Source organism: Lissotriton helveticus, chromosome 7, assembly GCF_964261635.1.
Source record: "Lissotriton helveticus chromosome 7, aLisHel1.1, whole genome shotgun sequence".
Taxonomy (NCBI): Eukaryota; Metazoa; Chordata; class Amphibia; order Caudata; family Salamandridae; genus Lissotriton; species Lissotriton helveticus.
The window spans coordinates 73,294,093-73,310,430 of record NC_136068.1 but is presented as its reverse complement, the minus strand read 5'-3'; the positions used below and the strand labels follow the sequence as shown (position 1 = coordinate 73,310,430).

Genomic DNA, 16,338 nt, shown 5'->3' with positions numbered 1-16,338 from the left:
GGGTCGCTTGTCGGTTATGCCTGGGTTGTGAGATTTCATGTGCTCAAAGAATGCGGTATAATGTCTGTAGGCATCGTTGATGCTTTTAGCCCTCAGCTATCACAGAAACAGACACCGACTTGCCATCACCAGGCAAGCAGCTGGTGGTGCCTTTGAATGTGGCAGTACTGGGAACAGGATGGACACTAAGCTGACGCCCATGATTTATGCAGCACCCGGCGCTGCTGCAGAGCTCCAGCAGACGCTGGTGCAGCCGTACAGTCCCCCAGGTGATAGCAAAGGGGCATCCAGATGAGTAGCCTAGCACCGCAAAGCAGGAAGTCACAAACCAGACAGAGATTTCCGCTCCTTCACTAAACAGCTGATTGCTGACTTGCCCAAAGACCACACAGAGAGCATAAAAGACCAACAACACCAGCATCATCTTGGCCACACGGCGATGAACAGCCGCACGTGCTCCACCCCCCATGCGGCGGGAGTGTTGGCAGAGAGAAACGATTAGCAGAATGCTGCAGATGGTTAGCACAGCCAGAGGCACCAGGTAGGCGAGGATGGTGAAGGTCAAGCAATAGACCCTGAAGGCCTCAGACAACTCATAGTAATCCACGCAGTGCAAATCTGAGCCATTGGCTACTTTCAGTTTGATAAACATGGTGGTTGGCACGCTGATGATACTGCAGGCCAATACCAGGAACAGCAAGATCCACGGTATGGAAATGGATGCCTTCAGCCTGAGACTGGTGAGCCAGGGTGGGCTGAAGCTGGAGATCTTGAAGGTGTAGAAGGCAGAGAGGCAGGCTGTGAAATAGAAGCTGCTGCTGGTCGCAATCATGCACCCAGGGTCAAGAACTTTGTACACCCACCCTCCAGTGCGCTGGCAAAGACCCAAGAGGTACACCACCAGCCACAGGAAGGTAAAGATGCCATTGAGAACGTTGCTCATGGCCAAACTGCCGATGATCAGCTCATTGGTCGGAAGCGCCCGGATGGAGGCTGGACTCCGGCGTGGGACGATGGCCTCCAGAATGAAGAAGTTACCAATGAGACAGGTGCAGAGCAGCACGCTGGAGGCCGTTAGGAGGCCGACTGCAGTACCTTGTGATTTCATGGCTGACTGGATGTGTCCATCAGAAGATACACTGAGGCTCAGGGGGCAGACTGAGGATCTGTGCTTGGTGCTGGCAGAGGACGGTTTCTGTTTCGAGGCAGATTGTTGGAGGTGAGCTATAGTCCCCGTGAGCTCGACAATTAACTGTAAACTTGGTATGATTAGGGAAATGCTGTTGCAAAGCAGCTCACGGTGTTGGGAACAAAGGATCCACGTCATAGAGAAAGCATAGAGCGGTATCTCCTCATACCATTGTCACTATATCCATCCACTAGCATGGTGTACCAGAACAACCAAACAGTAGAATAACACAAGTTCTGGACTGGGGTCCTCCACGCCCTTTGTGGAAGAAATTTAAAGCCCACTTGGATAATAACATTTTCTTGGATCTCCAGTGAAGCATTACATTTGTTCAAATGAGCAGTGGTCATTGGGAGAAAGCGGCAATACGTGAGCCGAGATCTGCATCTGACAGATAAGTCATATCTTTACACATTATTAGCGTACTTCATGTGATCATTACACAGCCAATTAGAGGTGATAAGCATTAGTACAGTGGTCAGTAAAATAAGGCACACTTTGTTATGAACATTGGCAACCGTGCATTTTACTATGTTTGCTGCGACGTCCCAAGTTAACTTTACATTATGGACGAGCTATCATGTTTGCTAAATTCCAGGAAGCCTATCTGAACTTTTGTCATAGCTCATAGAATTTGTTTTTCTGAAAAAGTGTTGCTCTATTAAAATCACAACCACGGCTACCTCTTGAGTTCCTTCAATTTTAGAGGATAGTGTGTTTTCTGCTCCACTCTGGTCTCTTATCTTATCTGCACAGCTGTAATTTGCGTGGAATCCAAACCTCTTTTTGCATATCATCTTTCCCTTTGTTTCCTTTTCTCTCTGCCCTGCACGTACACCTAACCCTCGGTGCTGTTCAAAATGTAACCATGCATTCTATCTCTCTCCGGCTTTAACCACAGAGACACAAATCAGGAATGCAAATCGATTCAGAACTAAAATACATAACGAAAGCAGCTGCAACCATCACAAAAAAAGAAGTAACTTTTCCCTAGATTACAAGCCACATGCAACTAATCAGTATAACAAATTCTAATAATGTTGCAAAATATACGATTAACTGTAACATGTCCAACTAAATCTCGGCTCAAAGAGGTGCAATGCACCTGGTCTGCCAGGTGCTTCAACAACTCAGAATGGATAGTAAGTGCTACATAAATCCAAAACTAAACATAATACTAGGCAGTTTCTAGCACTCCCCAAAGAGATTGCCACACGGAGAGAGAGAGGGTGCCATTATCACTGACTAGAAGGGCCCCCTCGAAACCGATCGGAAGAATGCAGTTGTCACCAGCTGCCCAAGGATACACATTTTGTCAATGAATACGGCGAGATTCTGAACTGAGGAAAAGGTGAAAAGTGGGAGGAAACTCCGTGCGACCCAAAAGGGATAATGTTGGCACACACAGAGGGGTCAAACATAATGGGCCTGATTACAAGTTTGATGGTGCTGCACCGCCAAACCCATGTGCCCACTGCCTGCCAAGCAACGTGGCAGTTGTGTTTTGAATAATGAAACATTTAGCTTTTATTGCAAACATTAACGAAGTTGCTCATATATAATGTTATTCTCGCAACGTCAGTCTTTTTACTTGTCAGCTGCAGTGCTGGTCTGATTTAGCATTTTCTTCTCCACTTTTCCTAAGAATTTCACAAGCCTGCAGTTAAGCTGCGTGTCCCTAGGTGAAAAGCACACTAACACGGCCTGTCTCCGTGTACGGATGCCTCTCTGATTGAAAAGTGGCTTTAAAAGCTGTCTCCTTTCCTCTGTTAGGACTTTGCATGTACAGATGAGATGCAGCATATCTTCTTCCGCGATCCCACACAGACGGCAGCTAGAATCAGATTTGTTACTCAGTCAATGTGGACAGTGCTTTGTGCATGGCAACAAGCCTAATCTGTATTTTAAAATTGTAATTGTTATATGTTTGGCGAAACCGAAAGCTAAGTACTTTTGTGCAGCCTGAGAGGAGTAAGAGCCCAGGGTCATCCAGCCATGCGACCTCTTTGTTAGGGCTGCCTTGTCTTCAATCCAAGATTCAATTTTTACAATTTTCTTTGTAGCTTTTTTGAGAAGACAGTGGCTTGTCGGGGTTGCCCAAAGCTCAGTAAGGCCCAGGATTGACACACTAGTAGCTAAATATTTCGCTGCTGGAGATGACTGTTTCTGTTGTAACTCAGTCCATAAGTGCCAGTTTAAGGAACCTGGTTTAGATTTCCTTACTCTGTCCCAGAAAATAACTGTTGCACCTTTCCTTGCAATAGTCTGTTTTTGCACGCCAAACTCGAGCCTGATTTGTGCTGGAGAGACTCATGTAGGGAGACCTAAGACCATTCTATATACTTTAGCAACCACGGTGTCCAAAAGCTTGGAATCCCTTCCTCTCTGTGCCTCGCTCCCGTAGGTTATTGTCGGAAGAAGTTGTGCTCGTATAACTTCAACCAAAGGGGCGAGTGAGGGGCCTGTCAATTTCGAGTTTAGGTTTCTCATTGAGACAGCTAGGGCTATGCCTTTCCTTTAATTACATCTCTTTGGGATACAAAAGGCCCGCCTTTGTCAATGATCACCCCCAGGTATTTATACTCTGAGACTGAATCCATTTGGACCTTATCCCAAAACCAGACAGGTACTTTCTTCAGGTTCTTTTTGATTGTCATGGTTTTGGTTTTCTCCAGGTTGATGGTTAAGTCTTAGCCTCCGAGTATTGGAACGTGAGGTCTAGAAGACGCTGCAGACCCACCTGCGTTTGACTAATCAATACTAGGTCATCAGTATAAAGCAGACATGGTAGTGTTAGGTTCCCAATCTTTGGGGAGTGTGTGTTGCAGGCATTTAATAACGGAATCAGATCTGCAAGAAACAGGTTGAAAAGCGTTGGGGCCAGTACACAGCCTTGCTTAAGGCCTTTTGTTGTAGGAATTTTCCTAGATAGCGTTGACCCATCGCCGAGCTTTACTTGCACCCAAGTTCCAGAGTGCAAGTTGATTAACAGGTTCAATAAAACCTGGGGAATGCCCCAGCCTGCCAGTTTCAACCGGAGTTTCTGTCGGTTCACATGGCCAAAGGCTGCCCGGTAATCGATAAAGCATAAATGTAGTGGTGTGCCTTATCAATTAACAAAGCCATTGATATTATGTTTGTCGAGGTCCCCACGGATTTAGAGAAACCTGTTTGATTTAGGGGGAATGATTGAGTTATCTTCCGCCCAAAGTTGCAGCTCATCCAGCAGTGTCCCAGCAAAGTATTTTGCATCATTGTCCAAGAGGGCAACTAACCGATAACTTTTGGGGTTGGACTTGTCACCTGATTTATAGATTGGTGAAATTATCGAGGTCCTCCAAGATGGAGGGAGTCGGCCTGTTGTTCTTATTTCCCAGAACAAAGGACTAAGAACCTTTGCCCAGTATTCTTTGTTTTGTTTGAAGAGCACGGGTGGGATTCCGTTAGGCCCCGGAGCCCCTGCTTGCCTTCCCTTCTTGTTGTACTTGTTAATTGATTTTATATGATCACTTAAAGGAATAAGTCCTGATGATTCTCCTTCAAACATGTGATGTCATGATAGTGTTAGTGTAGGGATACACTAATTCTTTTCTCTTATCAACCGCAGATGAAGACGGATCTCGATGTAGGGGCAATCATTGCCTGCTTTCTGGTTCTGGAATGGTTGTTCTTTTCCTGCTTTAAAGATTTAACCTTACCCGTAGATTTGTATTTGTATCAGTTCCCCTGTACTTCTACAACCTAGTCCTGAGATGTTTGTATGTCCAGTTATTTTTGGCTTCGTAATAAACCCACTAACTTAAACCTCGGAGTCAGTGATTCTTCAGAGTCGTGTCCTTACCTGAAGTCGATTAGATTGTATAAATGAGTTGTTTCTCCCTTCTACACTTCTCAGCAGGAAACAAAGCTTCATCGAACCTAGGGTTCCAGAGTAAGTTGGTAGAGTTGAACCCGGCCTTATCACCTGCTACAATTAACTAGGAGCTGGGGGAAGTAACAACGACAAAAGGAGCAGCCCAGGGCTTTCAAACCCGGCATCCAAGGGCTCCAGCCAACCAGGAGAAATGTCCGCTAGATATAAATAAAAGGCCTATATGGACCTGGCCCAATTGAAACAGCAGGGCTCAATGGTGCATTTGGCAATACAAATTTAAAGTTATCCCGCCTAAAACATCAGAAACCTTTCCAGAAGGGGCACTCATGATATATTTCAATGTATTATTAGTGTGCTAATTCAGTGTGATCCACTGAGGCAGCGTTAACCTTTTGACTTCTGTGGACCCTAATTCAATCACTTCTGAAAGCCAGGGACCCCCGCCCAAGCAATTTCTAAGATTGAACATCAAAACAATACACAAGACTACAGAAACACATGTATATCAAACAAATACACAAATTCTGAAATATTTTATCTAATTCACAAGAAAAAAAATATACAACAAAAACATTTTTTAAAGTGAGCGTTGACGCTTTTCAAAATGTGTTTTTATTCCTAAAAGGTGAAACGGTATGCTAGAGTCTAGCATATCACTGTCTTTTTTTAGCGCTTAATGCATTCTTCTTTTTGACCACGCATACCAGAGCTCCAGTTGAGTGCTCCACCAATTGCCCATACTAAATTCTGTTTACTGTACTTGTACTGCGACAACAAATCATGCTAAGGATAGTTACCTAATTATTACCTCAATTTTCAAAATCCTTCACATTTACACAACGGTTTAAAATTTTTGACTTTCCATTTTTTTTATATTTAGTTTATTAATCTTCTAGTATTGCATTTTGGAAGCACTTCCTGAGTAGGCATAGCGGATCCCCAGGGGTCCATGGACTGAGGTTAAGATACACTGCTCTTAAAAAAATTGTATTTACATTCTCGAAGGGGAAGGGGTCCTTTGAGACTCTTTCCCCTTTGAAAATGGGTTACCATCAGTTTTAAACTGGTGGTAAAGTATTACTGTTTTGAGACTGGAATTAAGTCGCAAAACAGTAATATATACTATAACAATTTGGTATTTGGAAGAGAAGCCCTAAACACTCCCCTTCCAAATCCCGAATCACAATTGTAAAATGCAATTTGGTATGCATTTTGTATATATTAAAAGGCATTTTTCCAGTTGCAAATGGCCTTATTTTGCTAATCAGGCCATTTGAGGCCAGGAAAATGCTTTGTACATCTGGCCCCAAGTTGCTTGGAAATGTCTATAACAACAGCTCACTGAGGTGGAAAACTTTGAAGAAAATTGTGTACACCAGAAGTAGGAAGATGATTGGATGACTACAATCGATCCTGGTCGGGAAACCCTTAGAAGCCATAGCTCCTCTAACAGAATGAACAACTGAGATGAGCAAAAAGGCTTAGGGATATAATGGGGAGCTTCACAAATTGTAGAATCTCCCCTTTTATGAAATCCACTTTGCACTGAGGTAGATGTAAAATGGATTTGTCTTGGGTAATAAGGAAACCTAAAAATGTAATCTACTGTGAAGGGATCAGAGAAGACTTTTCTTGACTTATATAAAATATCCTAGATTCAGAATCAGTTGAGTGTTGGTCAACAACTGTACAATGTTCCTGTTTTGTTCTAAAAGGAGGAAGTTGTCTAAATAGATGGTCCATCAGATTCCCTGAGCTCGTAAGTGATCACTGGTTTCATGACTTTTGTAAAGCATCATGGTGCTGAAGAAAGTCCCAATGGGAGGGATGTGAAGCAGTAAAACCTCTCCTTCCATTGATATTGGAGAGATTTCTTGGACTATTTGTGAATGGGTATTGTGAAATAAGCATCTTGAATATCCAACTGAACCATACAATTTCCTGCTAACAGGGAATAATCTCCATCTTCAAGTGATAGCAGACCACAAAGCTTTTGAATGACTTGAGATGTATCACAGTACAGAACTTCAGTTTTTTATTTCGTATCAAACGGATTATGCAAGGGAAACCTGAAAGGTCAAAAGGAACACCTATATATATAGCTTTCTGTGTAGAAGGGAATTTACTTTTTGAAACACATAGTACCTGATCTTAGGAAAAATGAAGAGGAGTTGGAAGAAAGTTGTGAAAAATAGCATTTTAAAGCAATACAGAAAAATCCTTAAAGGTATATAGTACCCACAGATCGGTTGTGCTGTGTTCTGCTAAGCTGGAAGAGAAAAATCAAAGTGACCCCCTACTGGAAGATGGACAGAATTGAAAATGCTTACCTGTGATCTGGTTTTTTCTATGGCACCTGACACAATTTCTGACACCTCTGCCTCTTTGAGGGAAGAACTGGGACATGAGGTCTTGATGGTAGAAATAAAACCTCTGTACTGGGCAACTCATCTTGACAGAAAACTACTATCAAAACTTGTCCTTTCTTTGACAGCACTGTCAGAAACCTGTGAACCGAATATCTTCTGTAAGGAGAACTGGGCCTTGTCAAGAGATGCATAGGTAGAAACAAAGATACTTAACTCCTTGAAAAAGGAGTCGCCAAACAGAAGGCTATTGGCCTTCAGTCCAAATTCTTATGATGTCAGATTCCCCAAACTTTCATCTATTTTTAGTAAAACACTCTTGCTCTTCTCATGCACCTGTAGGAGGGACAAATACTTACCAAACACCCTTGAGCTTTACTTGCTTCTGTAGGATGACCAGGACGCCATGGCACCTGGAAGAGAACAAAGCAAAAGTGAGAAAAGGGAAAAGGAAAAACAGAAAAAGGACAAAGACATACGGAGACAGAGAATAGGATAAAAATAGATGATAAACTCTCTTACGCCATCTTTCAGGAATCTGAAGCAGTGCTTGAGTGAGAAGCCCATGTCAGAGCAAAGAAAGGAGAAAGAAGTGAGGAGGTAAAGGAGAGACGCAGCCCAAAAGCAGAGAGATGTGACATCGGGAGTGGCCCGAGAATGTCCCCTAGCACCACAACAGTCAGTAAATACCACAAAAAAAGTTGTGAGAAGTGAACACCTGCCACGAAGTGCCTCACAAATCACAAAGGGAATGGACCTACACTTAGCTCCCACCTCATTGCTTGAGAAACACGGCTTACCCAGTTGGGTTCAAGAATGAAATGCTAGTCGTGCAGCATAGCGCTGGGTCACACAAAAGAGGGAGAGGAAGACTGTAGAAGAAGCACACACTCTACATGCAAAAGCTGAAGCCATTCAAGCCACTACCTTTCTCATGTTTGTATTTCAAAATTTGGAACTCGTACGAGATTCACAAGGCAGAAAAAATACAAGCATCACCTATAAAAATGAAATGAAATCACAGCAATAACACCAATATAAGAGATATATGAATAAAAAATTAGAGAGCGCATTCGCTTCATTTCATTAGATAGTGCATAACATCAGAACATTAACAGATACATTTACCATTTTATTCAGTACAAGTATAGAAAACATTTAAAAAAAAAATAAAACTTGTATATCAAACTTTTCTTTGGGTGGGAAAAACAATAAGTTAAAGGCTTCCGCTGCTGCTCAAACACGAAATTTTAAAAATAAGGGCCTCACAAATTTACAACGATAAAAAAGCAGTGCAAGGCAAACAAATAATACATGTTTTAAATCCTAAACACCTTCATTACAAAAATTACATACACTATCCTTGTTTGCCAAATGAGACCAAGTGGCAGCTAAGGCTTTTAAGGGCAGAATATTAAAGTGTAAGAGAGACCAGCGATGTCTAGCACCATGATCAATGTTCCATGTTAATTATTGCTGTGGCTTTATCGGAATGGAAGAATTCCTTATCACCTTCAATTTACCTTTTTTCCCGCAGTATTCAGAGTCTAAGCGAAAGTGTAGCTTGCATGAGGCATGCTTGATAAAAAGATTTAAGCTGTTCTGACCACGAGTATAAGCATTCCTGGCTTAACTCAAACATGCTTAATGCATAAATAAAAATTTTATAGAACAAAGTCTTTTCTTTTTTTTTCTTCAAAAATCTCTATACGTATGAAATTTCAGAAGCCAATAACACCATTGCTGTGAAGCCTTAAACAAATGCACTGTTTAACCCAAATTTCAATCTAATTGCAGAAATAGCAACATGAGTATTAAAATCAGAAACTTTCCTCAAATTTAGCATCTCTGTCTTATCTAAACAAATCCCATTCCATCACATCAATTAGTTCAATTGCGTACAGTAGAGTGGGAGATATTTTCACCCTATACACAGAAAGTAGATGAGTGAAGTGCCTTCTACTCACAGCATTATAAAAAGCCCCTAAACCATAAACCTGTGATTTAGCCCTACAATTGTTGTGAGAAATAGGATTATAGTCATTCAAGCTGTCTGACATAATTTTCCCCAGAATGTGGTACAACTTAACTACCTCTAATTCTTTTTCACTGAGGTGCGAACTATAATTAATGTTATATCTTTAAATATCAAGATTTTACTTTTGGATACATGAATTCTAAGAGCATGTGCATCCGCAATTTCTGAAGTAACACCAGGTGACTGTTCAAGCCCTTAGGTGTAAAGTCCAAGATCACAATGCTGTCTGTGTATAGCAAGCAGGGCACTGGGCGGCTCCCAATTTTCGGCAGATTGCCAGTACTATTGTCTAGAGGGAAAGGTAGATTAGAAATTTAAAGAGAAAAAACAATGGGGATAGGAAACAGCAGTTTCAGGCCGTTTTTTGTGGGGATCACAGACGAAAACCTCTTGCCACGCCCCATCAACACTTGCCACTAGGGGGCCGATTCTGATCCTGGATTTTTATTTTCCATACGAATAGGATTTGTATTTTTTTCCATACAAATTGTAAAAGTCCCTTCCAACCTGTGTAGTACGATTCGTATGGGAAAAATACATACAGATCGGCCCGTTCCTTACAAATCGGATCGGGAAAAGCTGTACGACACGGACTTGTAAAAAAGACCATACAATTTTTAAAAAGGCTGTCCAACCCGACAAGTACGATTTGTACCGGGTTGTCAGCATACGATTTGTATGGAAAATGGCCTGTATACGGGGAATGACTCGTACCGGGCAACGAAGCGAACCCCTATACGCCTCGTACCCTGGTATGACTCGTTCTGGGGGTATGACTCATACCGGGGTATGGGTCGTATAGGGGTATGAGGTGTACAGGGGTCCCCCCACATGCGAGGTGTGTGTATGGTGTGTACCCCAACATCGTGCATGTACGCACCGTACGTATGCAATTTTGGGGTACGGTGCGTAAATACGTGATTTTGGGGTACGGTGCGTACGTACGCGATTTTGGGGTACGGTGCTTGTACGGTGCACACCGTACCCCTCTATTCATGGGGTGCGCGTACATGAGGGGGTCTGTCTCGTACTGTTTTCGGGGCGTACAAGGTTTTTCCGGCACTTTTTGGCTCTTGTAAAAAAAGAGCCAAACGGAGTGCCGTTTGTACGAATCGTACTTGCCGGGTTGTAAACTGCTGGCGGGAATACATGGGAACGTCGCATACAGAGCAATCCGAATCGGAATCGCTTGTATATACAAGTTGTATGGTCTTTTTTAGAATTTGTATGGAGTGCGTCTATTTGTACGGATCGTACTTCCTGGGTTGTAGGGGCCTCCTTACAAGTACGAGTTGTATGGGGAAAGCGCTCCATACCACGATTTGTACAGCGTTTTTTCAGGATCTGAATCGGCCCCAAGGTGTCTGAGTGTCAAGTAATGGTTAAACATAGCAGAATGCCAGATATACTGAGACCAGGCAGTTTTTCCAAAAGCGTGGGGTGGTCGACTTTGTTGATCTTCGTGAAGAAATCAATAAAAGCTGCATATATCAGACAGCCTCTGGTTTTCACATATTTAGCTGTAAAACATTGAAGAGCAGAAATATTATCTGTTGAGCAATGATTTTTTCTCTACCGCTATAATGGAATAATCATTTCCGCCTCCACCCAGGAGTGTAAATGTTCCAAAATGCATTTCGCAAAACTTTTGCCTGCCACATCTAGTATGGCAATTTGCGTATTGTTGGTTGGCAAATTATGGGATCCCTTTTTGTGAATGGAACTGTAACACTCCCTAACCAGAATGGAGGGACAATTGTTGGAGAATAACAATGTTCAAAAAATGGTGGCCCAAAAATTAGCCCAGAGTTGGGTTTCTCTTTTTATAACCGTGATCGGGTCCTCATCCGTACCCATTGCACCTGAATTTCTCATTGACTACATGAAGTCCTCGATCTGTTGCACTGAGATGGGAGGCCATAATCCTCGATCTGTTCCACGGAGATGGGAGGCCATAAGTTACTAACTCTAGATTCAAACTGGAATCAAGATATTCTATATGCGGATCCGTCTCATTAGAAGCATATCATTCAGAAATATACCTGCTCCAGTGCTCTTCCTTAATCAGGATGGGATGTGATGTAATCTCACAGCATTCGGAAATAATCCCCCAATATTTCCTCATGTCCTTACGGACGGTGCCACTAAGTTCAATCCATTTGTAGTCACACTCATCCTTTTTCAGACTCTCCTTTAGTCATCTTCTCCTCTTTATAGGAGCTATTATTTTCCATCTTTCATCCAAGAAAGATAGATTGGGTTCTAATTAACCTATTATTTCTTATTCAGGTCTGAGAGTGGTTGTTTCGAGAATTTATAGAGTGAGTTTCTCTATTTGACAATCCCTACTTACAAACTATTTCATAGACTGAGTGTATTGAAGAAGTATATGTGAATTCCAAAATTCTGTATAGCTAATAATCTTTTTTAACAGGCCTTTTTACTGACCTCAAGTAGGTACCACCTGATGACATCTCAAAACTTGTTGTGTTCCCATTAAGCATCCATGGACTCACCATCGAGGAGCAAAACTCTATCAAAAACGATAGAGCTTCATGATCACTAAGGGAGTTGTCAATAAAATAAATTTCCAGACTAGTATTAAAAATTGAATAAAAGGCTATGAGATAGTTAATTATAGAGTACCTGGTAGTAGTCATGAGTAAAAGGAGCCATGAAGTCGAAATCAATTCTGCAATTCACTATTGTGCACTCATTTTTTCTAAGTAAACCCATGAGTAAAAGTCCTCTTTCAGCTATTTTCATTTCGCTAGAAAACAGACCAGGGCAATGTTTAAAGCATCATTGGCCCCGGGTTACAATTACTTTTGAGAGTGCCTGGCAGCCAGCTCTATTTTCTAAGTTCATCTTCTATTATAGGATGGTACTCTTCCTGCTCTGCCTCTAACAGAGAGACCTGTCTCATTCCTTTCCCGAGGTTACTAATAGATGTTCAAAGCTTTAGCACAAGGATTGAGGCCACTCAAGGGACCATTGTGGGGATATACTCAAAAAAGGAAGAGTGAGCTTTTCACTCCAGTCCGGTGCACAGCCTATTTCACCATTTACCATATATTAGTTGATAATCAGAATTTGAAGAAATGATGATTCCAAAATACTCCAAATAAATTTCATGAATTGATTTTATTCTCCATGTATAATCACACGTAAGATGCAGTGGCATTTAAAAAGCTTCTCATGCTTCAGATATGCCTATCCGGGCCTTTTTCTGAGCACGCAGAAAATACAACGTACATTCCAAACTCAAAGCTTCTGTTACCCAATGCATTTCGTGCTGTAATAGGCCCTTCCTCAGGGGTTCACTGCGAGTAAAATAACATTAATATTAAAATCGTGATTTTTTTGCACCAGTAACTTGAGCAAAAGAAACAGGAAACCCAGAAAGAAAACACTGAAACAAGTGAAAACTTTAAAAAACAAAACCAAGAAAAGGAAAGAAGTCAGTACCTCATACGCCAACCGTGAGTCTATTGCTGGTCTTCGAGTCAACCGTGAGTCTATTACTGGTCTTCACGTGTCCTTTCATGCATGCGCCACATTGAGAAACAAGAGACCGGATAGACCAGAGCAAGTCGTAACAAGCATTTACAATGCAACGGTTTCGCCTTTGGAAAAGTTAGAGCTATTGGCAATGTAAATGACAATGCCATTTATTTATCTGTTTTCTTAACCAACACATAAAAACACATTTTGGGATTTACAATGTCAATAGCTCAAACATTTCCAAAGGCGAAACCGTTGCATTGTAAATGCTTGTTTACAATGTACTTCATTCAGGCAATTTGCCACAAACTGATATATCATTTTAAGCACATTTTAAAACACTTACAACATCACTTCAGTTTAATAAATGAGCCCCAGATCCAAACGTACAAAAATGCATCTGTGCAATTAACTTAATAGCATTCTGGCAAGTGTGAATCCCCTATTTGAGAAAAAACTGAGCTCAGCCATGTTCTAAGATCATCCAAAAATAATTTGAAATCCAGAAGAATGTGTTTTATTGCTAACTTTGCTAATTATCGACAAAAATAATTGCTGTTATTTAACATTATTATGTCTCTAAACCCCTTGATACCAAATTCTTTAGGGACGAGCAAATAAATGTTGAATACCTGTAGTCCTCCCCAAAAATACACATTAAACTCCCTTTACCTTTGACATATTTAGCATTGCCTTTCTTCACCAACAAAACAAAACTGTGTATTAACCAGCATGAAAAGCTGCCAGTCCAAATACATCATATCTGTAATAGGGTGGAATGAATTCTTCAATTTGTTGCCGAAGGTCATGACCCTTCACAAATTCTCCAACATAGATTCACTACAAATAAGGGAAAATATTCCATGATCACCCATATTTCTTGAAGTGCATTACATTTCATGTAGACTTTCAGTGTGTTAGAGCAAGTTTTTCTTCATGAGGAGAAAGGTCAGGGTAGTAAGCACACTACCTAACTATCAACACAGATCACAATCCCTGCATTACAATTTTCCAGCTCCAATGAGATTTTAAATAACAAGCTACCTTTTTAGCTTAACATGATAGTGTGCCCAATAAAAGAATGGCTAGCACAATCAACATCCTGTCCATCATTTCAAAAAAAGGGTTGAGCTTATGTTGTGTTTCAGTAACATCTTCATAAGTTTTTTTTTTCGTGGATCCTTATTGCCATACAAATAATTTGTCTTGCTATACTTATTTTTCCTAACAATTGGTGAGTTCATAGAGTGCGCTCCATAGCTCAACACGGTTGCTTGTAAATTAAGCTCAGCAAAACACACAAGATGATGGACGGAATGTTGCACAATGGCAAAACATTCACCCCCAGTCACAGATCTGGGTTTAATTCGTCGTTATTTTGCTCACCAAGCCACCCCAGTTCAGACATGGCCATATGCAAATCAGTCTTGACCCTGTGCCTCATGGGAACAGTCCAGCCCGAACTGCCAAGCCATGTCTTCCCTGGACCAGAATCAAGCATCCTAGGACCGGTTTCTGGCTATCAGCCGTCTTCAGCTAGGATAGCTTGACTCCAGTGGCTTAGTGAGCACGGGACCCACGTCTGGGCATACCCTTCCCACATAGGGTGAACAGCAAAACACACAAGATGATGGACGGAAGGTTGCACAATGCTCACTTTGCCATTGGATTCAAGCAAGCCTGGCTGAAGACGGCTGAAAAGCCAGAAACTGGTCCTAGGAAGCTTGTTTCCGGTCCAGGGAAGGCATGGTTTGGCCGTTCGGGTTGGACTGTTCCCATGAGGCACAGGGCAGACCGATTTCATATGGCCATGTCTGAACTGGGGTGGCAGAGTGGGCTAAAGAATGGTGATGGATTAAACCCAGATCTTTTGACTGGGTGTGAGTGTTTGATTGGTTTGGAGGCTCCGTCCATCACCACCCCCTTTTGTACCGCGTAAATTAAGCTCAGCCCTGCTGATTGAGGATGAGCCCAAAATCTTTTCCAAACCTTGCAAGGGTGTTTGCTGGACCCTACAACAAGCTAGGTGGTGAGTGGTCATGGTGGCAGCCGAACTCGTGTGTATGTAAGACTACCAACTGTTCTTCCAGTTAAAGTTTACCACAGGCCAGCACAACTGTGGTCCCTTGCCAAGCCTCCTATGGAGAAATATGCCTTGTGTTTCAGAAAACCATGATCAAAATACATACATTCTGAGCTTGATAGGTTTGAATTGGTCTAACCAGTGTTTACCTGCACTGAAAGCCAAATAAAATCTGAAGAAAGGAAACCAACGCATTTCCAGCAGATAGGGGGGTAAGATTTTATGGGTTGAACTCTGCAAGAGCTTATGACTTTTCACATTTCCCACCTGTACTTACAAAGTTGGCTAAATAATAGTCCCTTGAACAAGTTTCTTACACATCATAAGAAATTATAAGAAACTTTTTACAACAGTGCAAGGAAAAATGTTTGGTAAGGACTGAGCCTTTGTTTGTAGCTGTCTTTGTTCAGGCTGGAGTAAAGGTTGGGTACCCAGAAAAACCTTCTGCTGCAGGGTAGGAGCAGATGAGCTGTGCTCTCTGACTCTGACCGCCTGGATGACCTCTATATGCTGACTGCTGAATACACATGGAGGAGGCCTTAACACATCAAGCCTTCCATGTGCTACAAGAGCCATGCCACCCATCTGGCCCCCTGAAAAGACCTAGGATAAAGAAAGATCCGAATACACATGGAGGAGGCCTTAACACATCAAGCCTTCCATGTGCTACAAGAGCCATGCCACCCATCTGGCCCCCTGAAAAGACCTAGGATAAAGAAAGATCCGAATAGTGAAGCTAGCCATTATTTTCCTGTTTCAGATGCTCTCTAACCTTAGAGACTCTATATTTGCCCTGGGGGTCATTTAGTATCAAAGCCCTCATGTGGGGCTTGTGGTGCAGCAACAATACATTGATCCCAATTCTTTATGTCCTAACACTGCAAGCAGTACATTGAGGAGACCAATAGACCAATACATTGAGGGGCGCTAGATCGTAAACCACTACATCACCAGAGGTTAGTACTTAGACAAAAATAAAGTAATATGCCTCCTCCCTAAAAAACACAAAAGTTGAACAAGAGTTTAGGTTGACCAATAGTTTAAACAAGCTTTGCAATAAAAAGTTATCCACCAATGGATTTGGAACAAAAGGTGAAGGTTGTGGTTTAACTTGTGAACAATATGAATGTTTTTTTTTAGCCTATTGTGATTGTATCTATTTCTATCTCATGTCATTGGTATGGCCTGGACAATGTGATGCAGAACTGGTGCAACAGTATGCGTATGCGGCTTCTGGTTGTAAGCAAAATATGTGAGTATAGGACTGCAAACAGCACATACAAA

At 41.9% G+C, this 16,338-nt stretch overlaps 1 protein-coding gene across 1 annotated transcript in view; it reads right to left on the bottom strand.

Moving 5' to 3' along the window:
- LOC144768939 (uncharacterized) overlaps nucleotides 1–16,338 on the bottom strand; it is a 707,478-nt gene that overhangs the window by 649,832 nt on the left and 41,308 nt on the right. Inside the window, exon 2 of the mRNA XM_078652943.1 lies at nucleotides 7,789–7,842. The gene's annotated coding sequence lies outside the window, so the exon portion shown is untranslated. The remainder of the gene's footprint in view (nucleotides 1–7,788; nucleotides 7,843–16,338) is intronic.